This window comes from Mobula hypostoma, chromosome 9, assembly GCF_963921235.1.
Source record: "Mobula hypostoma chromosome 9, sMobHyp1.1, whole genome shotgun sequence".
Taxonomy (NCBI): domain Eukaryota; kingdom Metazoa; phylum Chordata; class Chondrichthyes; order Myliobatiformes; family Myliobatidae; genus Mobula; species Mobula hypostoma.
In genome coordinates, this window is record NC_086105.1 from 85329556 (window position 1) to 85343226 (window position 13671).

Genomic DNA, 13671 nt, shown 5'->3' on the forward strand with positions numbered 1-13671 from the left:
TGGGTGTTACACCTCTTCTGACTGCAAGAGAAGTGCTAGGAACAGGGTGTGGTGAGTGGGAAAGGATACTGAACCAAGGAGTCACAGAGTAGTTGCTGCTGAAGGGAAGGGTGAGAGGACATCATGTCTAACAGAAATGTCAAAGGATGATACACCAGTGAGGTGAAAGGTGAAGACCAGAGGAACTTTTCTTTCTTTTCTGTCTGAATGGGTGCGAGGGTTGAAATTTGTCACTGCCGTAGGAGAAATGGAAGAGATTAGTATGAGAGCTCCCATCAACTACAGCAGAAAAGAAACCATATTTTTGGGAAAAGAGCCACACTTCAGATGTGCTAACATATACAATGTACCCCTTCATTATGGTAATCTTGGGAATGGAAATTCACATTCATGGAATTCACAAATAGTTGCTTTAAAAAAAATAAAGCTACACAATAAAAATAGTTCTTTCAAATCTGAAGAAAAAAATTAACTAAAACAAAATGAAAAAGAAATTTTTGTCAAGACTTTGCATTCTGGAAAATTGCAATATGGACAGTTTTCTAGGAATTCAGCTCCTCTATAAAATGGATGTATTGTACTGGCCATCTTTCGTCTTCTCTCCCCAGTCCTGACATAGGGTTTTAACCTCCAAAATAGCGTATCACTTGTGCCTCCACAGACGCTGCTGAACCCGCTGAGTTTCATGATCAGCTGATCATTTGCTTTCAGTTCCAACATCTGCAGTCTCTTGTTTCTCTCTGCTTCTTGTCTGATCTGTTTTAAATGTACTTCACTAAATTTAGTTTCAATTCCCAAGTCTTAATTTTAGATAAAGTATTTGTCTCTGTTTTTGTCGCGTCTAACATCTTAACATTTAATTACCTTTTTTCTTGATCTATTTTGTACATTTTGTTCAAATCATAACAATAATTGGCTCCTTGATCACCAAGTTTGCTCCGATTTTGTTTATGTAGTAGTATATACCTTTACGTAAAAATCTACGAACAAAACAGGGTTTTGAACTTTAGGTTTAATCTGACTTATTATGCGATTGTTAAAATCAGACTTGACACCTGACAAGTATATGAGGTGAAATAAGGTGAACCAGCCTCTCGGGTGATGAAAGCTCTGGGGTTTCAATAGAGTGTGATGTCGAATCCAATGGAATTGATTTTGACATTTCCTAGATTACAGTTTTTCTTGTTTGCAGCTATGCACTAAATCTTAACTTGAATTGGAACCTTTCAGCAGATGAGCTGCAAAATAGGACAGTGACAATAGTTAACTGACTTGTAGTGAGAGATGTTAAGCCTAGCAGTGGGGAAATCAAAAATGAGGGTATTTTTTAAATAGTATTTCAATTCCATTGGCAGCTTCTCACAAAATGAAGCAGGTATTGTCAGCATGCAGCAAGATCTGGAGAACATTCAGGTGATGTTCTTGGCACAGAAAATGCCAGAGAAATTACTATCTCTCACCAGACAGAGTCTAATCATCATTGAATGTTGTTGTCTCCAAAGAGTCATCCACCATCAATATCCTGGGGTCACCATTAACCAGAAACTGAGTTGAAACATTCATATAAATACAGCAGCTGCAAGAGTTAGGTCAGAGTCTGGTTACCAAGCTGTAATGACCCATCCCCAGTACCCCAGACCTCTGCCATCTGCAAGGCAGAAGTGTAATAGAACACTCCCCACTTTCCTGGATGAATACAGCTTCAACAGCACTCAAGAAGCTCAACACCAATCTTGATTTCCTTATTCGGTAATCTGTAAACGAACGGTCACACGGAGCTTCCAAACATGGCCATGGCAGAGAATCCCAATGGTTCACCACCCACTGAATTAAGATAACCGTAACCTACATGTACGTTAAGCAATGAAACTTACTGTAATAAGGAAGATGAATTCAGTGAGTATGTTCAAGATAATTTTCTAAAATCAATATACTGTCTGACTGCAGAGAAAACTATTTTGGATCTAATTTTGTGCAATGAGAAGGGGTTGATTGATGAGCTTTGGGAGATTCTGACCATAAGAGGATTTTGCATTTGGCTGGAAAGTGACGTCATTCTGTGTGAAACCATGAAGATATAACAGAGAGTTGTCTATGGCTGACAGGGAGAATACGTTGAAAGGTGTTACTAGGCACCAATGGTTAGCATCCAAAAGAAATATTGCACTAGTTTCAAGACAATATGTTTTTTAGGTACAAAAAGAAAAGTTGTTCATTTGAAAGTGACTTGAAAAATTAAAGATTGTATGAAATCAATAAGGTTCTAAAGCTGCCAGAAATAGCAGAACTTCATCTCGATCTTGCATGTACATCTTATTCTTAAAATGTGACTCTTGTACTTGACGGGGCAAACATCATCTCTGTCTCCAGCCTGTCAAGGCTCTGTTTTGATTCCCCTCATTCTTTGAACTTTACAGAATACCCTGGAGCATTGGAGGATGACAGGTTACTTTATAAAGGTTCATAAAATTGACAGGCGTAGATAGTTTTTTTCCAAGAGTAGGGAAGTCATCAACTTGGAAGCAGATGTTTAAGATGAGAGAGGAAAGATTTAAAGGGGCAGGTCCATCCACACAAAGGGTCGCAGGTATATGGAAGAAGCTGCCAGGTGAAGTGCCAGAGATGGATTCAATTACAGCATTCAAAAGACAAGAACAGTTTTTTCTTCAGCGGTTTGATCGAGGCATGACTGTGCAAGCGCGTGGACATCAGCGAGTTAGACCAGCGGGAAGGATGTAAAAGAAGTCAGCTTTATAGAGCAGGCGACAGAGTAAGAGGGCTTTGGTTCAATGGGGCTTTGGCGATAACTGTTCGAGGTGAGGTAAGCTACTAGTGAGGAATAAGAACAGTGAGGACAGCGCGGAGAGTTTAAAAAGGAAGGTTGCTACCAATGGCTTTCTTTTGGATCGGAACTGCAGAGCGGCGTGGGAGCTGAATTCTGAAGGAAGGCAGTTTTTTTTTAAATCTTCTTCGAGTGCAAGAAGGATGAGACTGCACAGGCGCGTGACGTAACAGGACAGCGCGGAGAGTTTTAAAAAGAAGGTTGCTACCAATGGCTTTCTTTTGGATCGGGACTACAGAGCGGCGTGGGAGCTGAATTCTGAAAGAAAGCAGTTTTTTAAAAAAACTTCTTTAAGTGCAAGAAGGATGAGACTGCGCAGGCGCGTGACGTAACAGGACAGCGCGGAGTTTAAAAAGGAGACCACCCTATACAGCGGGCAGCAGAGTGAACGGTAGCAGAGTGCGAAGTACCAACTCTTTTTTTCTCCCCCCCCCCCCCGCCTTTCGCGAATTGGCACGGAGAGACAGGAACAGCAGGAATCATACAGCTAATGGTACGAGCTAACGGTTTAAAAAGTTCATCTGTTTGGCGAGGTAAGTGGGTGAGTAGACTTATTTTTCCTGTTTTATTCCTGTAGAATTAGATCGCATGCCTGCAGGGTTAGTGCTTTGTTCAGGGTGTCAGATGTGGGAATCCTGGGAGATCTCCAGCCTCCTTGATGGCCACATCTGCGCCAGGTGCACCGAGATGCACCTCCTCAGAGACCATGTTAGGGATCTGGAGCTGCAGCTTGATGACCTACTGCTTATCAGGGAAAGTGAAGAGGTGATAGACAGGAGCTACAGGGAGGTAGTCATCCCTAGGCTACAGGGGTCAGAAAACTGGTTCACTATCAAGAGAGGGAAGGGAAATGCCCGGACAGTGGAGAGCACACCTGTGGCTGTCCCCTTCAGCAACAAATATCTTGTTCTAGATGCTGTTGAGGGGGATGACCTGACAAGGGATGCCCACGGTGACCGGGTCTCTGGCACTGACCCTGGCGCTGTTGTGCAGGAGGGAAGGAGGGAGAAGAGGAATGCGGTAGTCATAGGGGATTCCATAGTCAGGGGAACAGACAGGAGATTCTGTGAGTCTGATAGAGATACCCGCATGGTGTGTTGCCTCCCAGGTGCCAGGGTACGGGATGTCTCGGATCAGGTCCAGAATATTCTGAAGGGGGAGGGTGAGCAGCCTCATGTTGGTACCAATGACATAGATAGGACAAAGGAGGAGGTCCTGAAGAGAGATTTCCAGGAGTTAGGAAGGAAGCTGAGAAGCAGGACCTCCAGGGTAGTAATCTCGGGATTGCTACCCGTGCCACGTGCTAGTGAGGGCAAGAATAGTAGAATCAGGCAGATGAATGCATGGCTGAAAGACTGGTGCAGGGAGCAGGGCTTCAGATTCTTGGGTAATTCTGGGGGAAGTATGACCTGTTCAAAATGGACATGTTATACCTGAACCCGAAGGGGACCAATATCCTGGCGGGAAAGTTTAATAGAGCTGTTGGGGAGGGTTTAAACTAATTTGGCAGGGGGATGGGAACCGGAATGACAGAGCGGAGGAAGGGGAAAACAGAAATAAATCTAAGATAGTGAGCAGTAAAGATGTCAGGAAAGACAGGCGGGTGATGGGGCAAATTTGTAGCCATTGGGATGAGTTGCAGTGAAATCAAAGCGAAAAGTACCAAATACTGGTCTTAAGGTGTTACACTTAAATGCACGCAGCATAAGGAATAAGGTGGATGATCTTGTCGTACAGCTGCAGATTGGCAGTTATGATATTGTTGCCATCACTGAGATGTGGCTAAAGGATGCATGTCTCTGGGAGCTGAACGTCCAAGGATACACGGTGTATCGGAAGTATAGGAAGGTAGGCAGAGGGGGAGGCATGGCTTTATTGGTGAGAAATGATATTAAATCATTAGAAAGAGGTGATATAGGATCGGAAGGTGCAGAATCTTTATGGGTTGAGCTAAGAAATCGCAGGGCTAAAAGGACCCTGATGACAGTTATTTATAGGCCTCCAAACAGCTGCAGGGATGTGGACTACAAATTACAAAAGGTTGGATAAGTCACCGGGACTGGACGAGATATACCCCAGCTTACTGTGGGAGGCGAGGGAGTAGATTGCTGATCCTCTGCCGATGATATTTGCATCATCAATGGGGGCAGGAGAGGTTCAGGAGGATTGGAGGGTTGCAGATGTTGTTGCCTTATTCAAGAAAGGGAGTAGAGGTAGTCCAGGAAATTATAGACCAGTGAGTCTTACTTTAGTCATTGGTAAGTTGATGGAGAAGAACCTGAGAGGCAGGATTTATGAACATTTGGAGAGGCATAATATGATTAGGAATAGTCAGCATGGCTTTGTCAAAGGCAGGTCGTGCCTCACAAGCCTGATTGAATTGTTTGAGGATGTGACTAAACACATCATGAAGGTAGAGCAGTAGATGTAGTGTACATGGATTTCAGTAAGGCAGATGAGGCTCCCCATGCAAGGCTTATTGAGAAAGTAAGGAGGCATGGGATCCAAGGGGATCCAGAATTGGTTTGCTCACAGAAGACAAAGAATGGTTGTCAATGGATCATATTCTGCATGGAGGTCAGTAACACATGGTATGCCTCAGGGATCTTCTGGGACCCCATCTCTTCGTGATTTTTATAAATGACCTGGATGAGTAAGTGATGGGAAGGGCTAGTAAATTTGATGATGACACAGAGGTTGGGGGTGTTGTGGACAGTGTGGAGGTCTGTCAGAGGTTACAACGGGACATCGATGGGATGCAAAACTGGGCTGAGAAGTGGCAGATGGAGTTCAACCCAGATAAGTGTGAGGTGGTTCATTTTGGTTGGTCAAATATGATAACAGAATATCGTATTAATGGTAAGACTCTTGGCAGTGTGGAGGATCAGAGGGATCTTGCGGTCCGAGTCCATAGGACACACAAAGCTGCTACGCAGGTTGACTCTGTGGTGAAGAAGGCATATGGTGCATTGGCCTTCATCAACCGTGGGATTGAGTTTAAGCGCTGAGAGGTAATGTTACAGCTATACAGGACCCTGGTCAGACCCCACTTGGAGTACTGTGCTCAGTTCTTGTCATTTCACCACAGGAAGGATGTGGAAACGATAGAAAGGGTGCAGAGGAGATTTACAAGGATGTTGCCTGGATTGGGGAGCATGCCTTATGAAAATAGGTTGAGTGAACTTGGCCTTTTCTCCTTGGAGCGATGGAGGATGAGAGGTGACCTGATACAGGTGTATAAGATGATAGGCTTTGATTGTGTGGATAGTCAGAAGCTTTTTCCTGGGGCTGAAATGGCTAATACGAGAGAACACATTTTTAAGGTACAGAGGAGATGTCTGGGGTAAGTTTTTTAAGCAGAGAGTGGTGAGTATGTGGAATGGGCTGCCGGCAACAGTGGTGGAGGCGGATACGATAGGGTCTTTTAAGGGACTCCTGGATAGGTCCATGGAGCTTAGAAAAATAGAGGGCTATGGGTAACCCTAGGTAATTTCTAAAGTAAGCGCAGCATTGTGGGCCAAAATGCCTGTATTGTACTGTAGGTTTTTCATGTTTCTAACACAAGTGATTCTGTAGAGGCTGGAAATTTAGCAGGTCAGGCACCATCTATGAAGAGAAATAAAGAGCTGATGTTTCAGACCAAGACCCTTCATTTGGGCTGTTCATCAGGTCCTGGAGTGTTGATTTTTTTCCTCTCTATAGATCCAGCATTTTGAGGGTATTCAAAAAACATGGCAGCTTGGTAGAAAAAATGTAGGCCATTGGTACTTCTCTGAATTTCAATTCTCCTCATGGCAAAGCTGCCATTTCTCAGCTCATTCTGTTGAATTATTTCCTCTGTGACAGGTGCTTCTTTTCAGCGATATGTTGGATTGTCCAGATTATTGTTTTTAATTGTGGTTTTCCTTGTAGTTTTAAGTCTCTTTACACTTGCGTATATGTTTGAAAAGTCATCTGTTTGGCTGTAGATGTTTAGTAATGTATATTTGGTACTATACTGTAGTTTTTATTTACAAACTTGAAGTATAATTCAGTCAGTATCTGCTAAACTGCTTTCCTATCACAAACTAGCCCAAATCAATTTTCACTATAGAAACAAGCCCTGTGTGCTCACATTCATTTGTTGCAGCCACAGTTTTAGCCTGACAACAGTTCTAGCTGGTCTCACGGTTTACAACCAGTCAGTTACTGGCAGGTACAGCTAGTTACGGATCCTTTGTTGCTTCTTTGCTTTATATGCTGGTTCAGGCTGACTCTGTCTGACCTGTACTATGATAAAAATCTAATAAAATAGCTCTAGACATAGGTTTGCATCTCATTCTTGACTTTTGAAGAACCTTTTGGTTTACATCATCTCCAGATCCAATAGGTAAGGAGATCAAACCTATGCACAGTACTCATTCTCTCACCAAGGCTTTATGCAATTTCAGTTCCTTCCTCCTGTAATTAAACCCTCTAGTAATAACATACCACTTGTCCTTCTAATTGCTTGTTGCACCTACATGTTGGTCTTCAATGACTTTTATACAAACAGACCCTGGTCCCTTCGGCCACCACCTCTCACCATTTAACAATATGCAGCATTTCAAACACTGTTCTGCATTGTGCGGTAGGATTGTCCTATTCTCACCTACTGACTTAGCTTGTTCATCTTCCCCTGAAGCTTCTATATCTTCCATATTTCATCCTCTATTTTAGTGTTGACAGCATGCTTGGAAATATTTTCATCCCCTCAGCCAAATTGTTGATAAAGAGAATGAATGATTGAGCCACGGGCACTGATCATAATAGTACCCTACTAATTATAGGCTGGAAGAGAGCCATCTGTTCAGTCACATTCTTTTCTGTTTAATAATGATTCTCAATCCATGTCGGTACATTATCCCCAATCCATATTAACCTTTTGACCAACCTTCTGTTTTAGGGGCCTTTTCAAAACCCTTCTGCTATGATTCCTCCTTATTCTACTAGTCACACCCTCAAAGAAGTTCAGTGCATCAACCATACAGGATTTATTTGAACATTATATTAAAATTCCAAAACCCGGAAATTTCTTTAAAAGTATTCTGTTATTGTTTTAGCTTCCAGCATTTTCCCTATCACTGATTTAAGCAGGTTGGTAGTTCTGTTTTTTGTTTCCCTCCTTTTTAAATGATGGGGTCACATATGCAACCACCGAATCCACAGGAATAATTCAGGTATTTATATAATTCAGGAAGATAACTAGAGCTTTCACAAAGTCTGGAGCAACATCTACCAATAATCTGGGATGTACCGTAGAACATCAAATTCATAGGATTTATCAGCCTTCAAATACACCAACTTTTCTTGATCGATTTATTTACAATACTCTTTGAGTTCCACATTCTCAATGAATCCTTGATTGTCAAAATTATCCAGCTATTTTTATGTGCCTTTTATTATATTTCTAAGTAATTGTTAAATTTTCTGCCATTCTTTTATTTCCCATTATAAATTTTCCTGTCACTAACTGTGAGGAGCGCACATTTGGTTTTGTCAGTTCTAATTCTCTTTACTTGCATCTAAAAGATCTTGCATTGTGCTGTTCTTAAATTTACTTTTGTTCCATCCTTTCTTTTGCCTTTGTTGAATTCAACGTAAATGTAGTTTCAAAGTACCATATACTACCTTGAAATTCATTTTCTTGCTGGCATTTACAGATAAAAGATAAAGAAATACAATAGAATTTTGCAAAAACTATACATAAAGACTGACAAATACCAATGTGCAAATGGAGACAAACTGTAAATAAAAATAATATTGAGAACATGAATTATAAAGAGCCCTTGAAAGTGAATCTGTAGATTGTGGGATCAGTTCAGAGTAGCTGTGAATAAAGTTATCCATCCTGAAGGTTTCCTGAACTTGGTGGTGTGGGGCCTAAGGCTTCTGTATCTTCTGCCCAGTGGTAGTGGTGAGAAGAGTTGTAATGTTCTCCCAATCTTAAGGCCCACTGCTGATATTGGCAGCTTTATAAACTTCCTGATTTTATGCTACCTTTAATTTCTTTTGTCATTCACAGATGACTGACTTCCTTTTGGGTTTTGGCACCTTAAACAAATATACTTTTATTGAAACTTGTGCATTCTTGCTGTTAGATACAAAGCATTGGTGTCTACTCAAAGTTCAAAGTAAAATTTATTATCAAAGAAAGTATATGTCACCATATACTACTTTGAGATTTCTTTTTTTACAGGCATTCACAGTAGAACAGAGAAATACAATAGAAATAATGAAAGCTACGCACAAAGACTGATAATCAGTGTGCAAAAGAAAACAAACTATGCAAATAGCTAAATAAATAATACTGAAGAGTCCTTGACAGTGAGTCCATAGGTTGTAGAATCAGTTCAGAGATGAGGGTGAGTGAAGTTATGTACTATTTCAGGAGCCTGATGGTTGTAGAGTAATAACTACTTCTGAACCTGGTGGTGTGGGACCTAAGGTTTCTGTACCTCCTTCCCAATAGCAGCAGCGAAAAGAAAGTGTGGCCTGGATGATGGGAGTCCTTGATGATGGATGTTGCTTTCCGGCAACAGTGCTCCTTGTAGGTGTGCTCGGTGGTGGAGAGGGCTTTACCTATGATGGACTGGGCTGTGCCCACCACTTTTCCATTAATGGCATTGGTATTTCTATACCAGGCCGTGATGTAACCAGTCGGGATTCTCTTTACTCTGCATCTATAGAAGTTTGTCAACATTTCGGATGACATAGCATGACTCGGTGCTTTCCTTGTGATGGCACTTAGGTGCTGGTCCTCTGATATGATAACACCAAAAAATCCTGTCCACCTCCAATCTCCTAATGATAACTGGCTCATGGATCTTCGTTTTTTTCCTCCCGTAGTCAATAATCTGCTCGTTGATTTTGCTGATGTTGATTGAGATGTTGTTGTGGCAGCATCTATCAACATATTCTCCCTATTAGTTACAAGCAACTCACCTGTGAAACCTTCATAGTTTTGCACTAAATGATGTCACTTTCAAGCCTAATATATAATCTTATGATGGACAGGATCTCCCAAAGCTTGAAAATCAATCCTTCTCATTGCACAAAATTATATACAAAATACCCTTACATCAATGTTACTCAACATTTTGATCTTGAAAAGTATGCTCCATGAATTAATCATCCTTATTACAGTAAATCTGATTGTCTAGTATATATATATAGGTTAAAGTCTTAGATGATCACTGCATTACACTGTGAAACACAAGCACCTTTGCGTTATTTATGATTCTCCCAATATAAAAACTACTGATTGGATCCCTGTAAATAGCACCTACCAATTTTTTCTGCCCTTTGCTATTTCTTGGTCCAATCCAAACCGATTCCTGTTCCATATCATGATCTGTCAAGCCATGATCCTTTCTCAACACTGACTGACTTTCCACATTTAATTGCATTTTATTTCTTGCCCGTCCTTCCTAAATGTTGCTACCCTGGAGTATTAGGTGCCCAGCTTGATAGCCTCCAGCAGTATTTCTGTAATCGCATTGAGATCCCAACCATTAACTGCTGTGATTATTCAGATAAGCTAACTTGAATGTTGTCTTTTTAACCTATTTATTTCAGTAGCTACTTTTATAATTTTCTCTTCCTGCTTTCCTGCTCTTAATCGCTCTTCCTCCTTCCTTTTTTCTTTGAGGTTCCCATCCTTAAGATTTACAGTTTTGAGGTCCTGCTTTTTAGCTCCCTAACGTTGCCCTGCTTTTTCTACCCATGTGGGTGGTATGAATATGGAGCAGAACCTTCTGGAATTTCCAAAGCCATTCAGTGGCTGTACTATCTTCCTGTCAGTGTCAGGTAGTCACACTCGCCCCTTCTGTTTGCTTTGCCCCAGAAGGACCGCAATAGCTGTAGCCGCTGCTCCAACTTGAGTTGCTGCAATAGGTGACACTTCCTGTATGTATATTTGCCAAGCACTGCCATTATTCAGGATCCCTGTGGTCAATATCTCTCAACTATATTTCTGATCTTTCACTGTTGCTGGGTGTAGGAATTCTTTCCCAACAAAACCATAGGAGCACCTACACCAGAATGACTGTGGTGGTTCAAGCATGTGACTCACCACCACAGTTTCAAGGACACTAAGAGATGGGCAGTAAATGCTAGCCATGTCAGCAGGACCAAGATCCCAAAATGTATAAGAAATAAGATGTCAGAATCTCTGAGGGAAATTCCTTTGCAGTACTTCCTGTGGCCAGGCAGATTTATCCTTTCATCTCAAAGCTTAGGAGTAACACTGCCCCACGACTTCAGTCCATACATGATTCCTATTCACTGTCATGAACTTCAGATATCTGAAGCAAGCTACGAAGTTGCCTTAGGAAGCCCCATTTAAGGGAGCTCAGCCTCAATTGCACAGAACTGATCTCTGAGCCATCAGATAACAAGAATTGTGGGGTCCCTGAAAGGCCCCCTTGCTGAAGATTTCAGTCATGTCAAGGCTCACTACTAAACATTAGGTACACTTTTGTACTTTGCAAGATATGCTATCTGAATAACACATACAAAATGCTGAAGGAACCCCACAGGTCAGGGAACATCTATGGAGAGGAATAAACAGCTGATATTTTGGGCTGAGACTCTTCATTGGGATTGGAAAAGGAAGTAGGAAGAAACCGGAATAAGAAGGTGGGAGATATTTTGTGTATATTGCTCTGGATTTCCAGCATCTGCAGAATTTCTTCTGTTTGTGCTATCTCAGGTTGGGTAAGCAAAGAAGGTGGCACTTGAGAGCATTAGTGGGGCATGGTAAGTGACCAGGTGTACTTAGCGTTGTCTCAACAGACCAAGAAGAGTGGAGGAGTGATAAAACTTAAGATCAGCTGGGGGGTAGCCATATTGTCTGGGTAAAATCGGTTTTTAGTTAAGCAATATGTTATAATTTCTAGACCTATTTTTGGGTACAATCAAGTATTTGTGTTCATCACTAAGTTCTGCTCCAACCATTGAAGTTATTATTCAGTGTTCTTAGAAACCAATCCTTGAAACTGCTGCTTGTGAATTCTTGTTACTTGCAAGAATCATGAATGGAGTGAAATGACCATGAAGATCCCAATCTACCTCGACCAGTAATACATTTTGATCAGATTCTTTATGAAGCTGTTATCTGAAATCTAATCAAGGGCCTTGAAGTTAATGATCAGTCTAAAGAATTCTGTAGGTAATTTGCTAGTTATTATAGGAAGTTATTTTGTTGAATTGTTGCAACTTGCCTGTGCAGCAAATGAATGTGAGTAATATAATTGTGTTGTACATTCAAGAGTGAAACCTGGTGTGTTCTGCTGCTGTAGCCCATCCACTCCAAGGTTCAATATGTGTGTTCTTCTGCACACCACTGTTCTAACATGACTTACTGTCACCTTGCTGTCAGCTTGAACCAGTTTGGCCATTCTCCTTTTGATCTCTCTATTAAGGCGTTTTCGCTCACAGAACTGCCACTCACTGGATGTTTTTCTTGTTTTTTGTACCATTCTCTGTAAACTCTAAAGACTGTTGTCGGTGAAAAATCCAGGAGCTCATCAGTTTCTGAGATACTCAGACCACACTGTCTGGCACCAATAATCAATCCACGGTCAAAGTCACTTAGATCACATTTCTTCCCCATTCAGATGTTTGGTCTGGATGATTGACCGTGATTTTATGCATTGAGTTGTTGCCACAGACTGGTTGATGAGATATTTTCATTAACAAGCAGGTGTAAGAGTGGCCACTGAGTGTATATAGAAAGCAGCTCCTTATATAAGAAAAAAATGCTTTCTGATTTTAAAAACCATATTTGTTGTAACCTTTGTTCATTCTCAGTCTACTGGGAGAGAACAAGAACCTGGAATTTGTATTTTTTTTATTAATGAGCCATAAACAGGTACCACCCCCTTTTAAAATGCTAGTTAACTGTTGTACCCCTGCTGCTGCTGACCAATTGAAGGCCATCGTGGTTGGCATTTACACCAGTATTGGCATGTAGATCTGGCCTCATCTGCACAGCATGTATGAAATTCACTCGAGGACTGATTTCATTTCAGCCTGGCCTTTTAATTAGCCTGAAACGTCGACTGCGCCTCTTCCTATACATGCTGCTTGGCCTGCTGCGTTCACCAGCAACTTTGATGTATGTTGCTTCAGTCTGGAGCATCGCTGTTGGCCTCACTGTAGCCCATTGCCTTAGGTGTCTGTCTGCCATTACAATGTAACACATTAGGCCATCTGACCCATCGAGTCTGCTCCGCCACTCAGTAATGGCTGATCCTTTGTGGAGGGTACAGTGAGCCCAACAGATGCCACCACACATTACTCCTTTAGACTAAGGAAATGTTAAACTCCAATTCCAATTGGAATTGTTGGAGCTATGTCTTTGAAGCAGAGTCTGACACAGAAAGACCTACTGCCATTTCCTGATATCCTTCCACCATTGCTGAATAAAAGCCCATAGCAAATTCAGGGCCTGTGCCTTTAAAAGCATTTATGATAGCATTCCAGAACTTTTGATTTGTGTTACACTTACAAACGTTTGGCTGATGCACAATTACCCCACACTCAACCAGTGTTGAGCAACAGGATTACTGAGGGAGTGTTTCAGTTTAAAGTCCTATGTTCCTGTGTTAGGGCGTGTTTTCTGATGAATTGTTGGTTACTGGAGACCTGGTTTATACAGTTACAGGATTTCTGTTTTGTGTGCTGCATACAAGAAATTTATAAGAACTTTTTAAGCAGTTAAAAGTCACCTGAATGTGAGTTTTTGAGGAATGTTTAATAGGAGCCACAGGATTGATTTCTCCTGTTTTAAACTTTAAATGTTTTGG

The 13671-nt window shown here is 41.5% G+C and overlaps 1 protein-coding gene across 11 annotated transcripts in view; it reads left to right on the top strand.

Annotated features, from left to right (window-relative positions):
* The window catches only part of LOC134351828 (rho GTPase-activating protein 17-like), a 183849-nt gene that overhangs the window by 154681 nt on the left and 15497 nt on the right, over positions 1-13671 (top strand). The gene's annotated exons all lie outside the window — the stretch shown is intronic.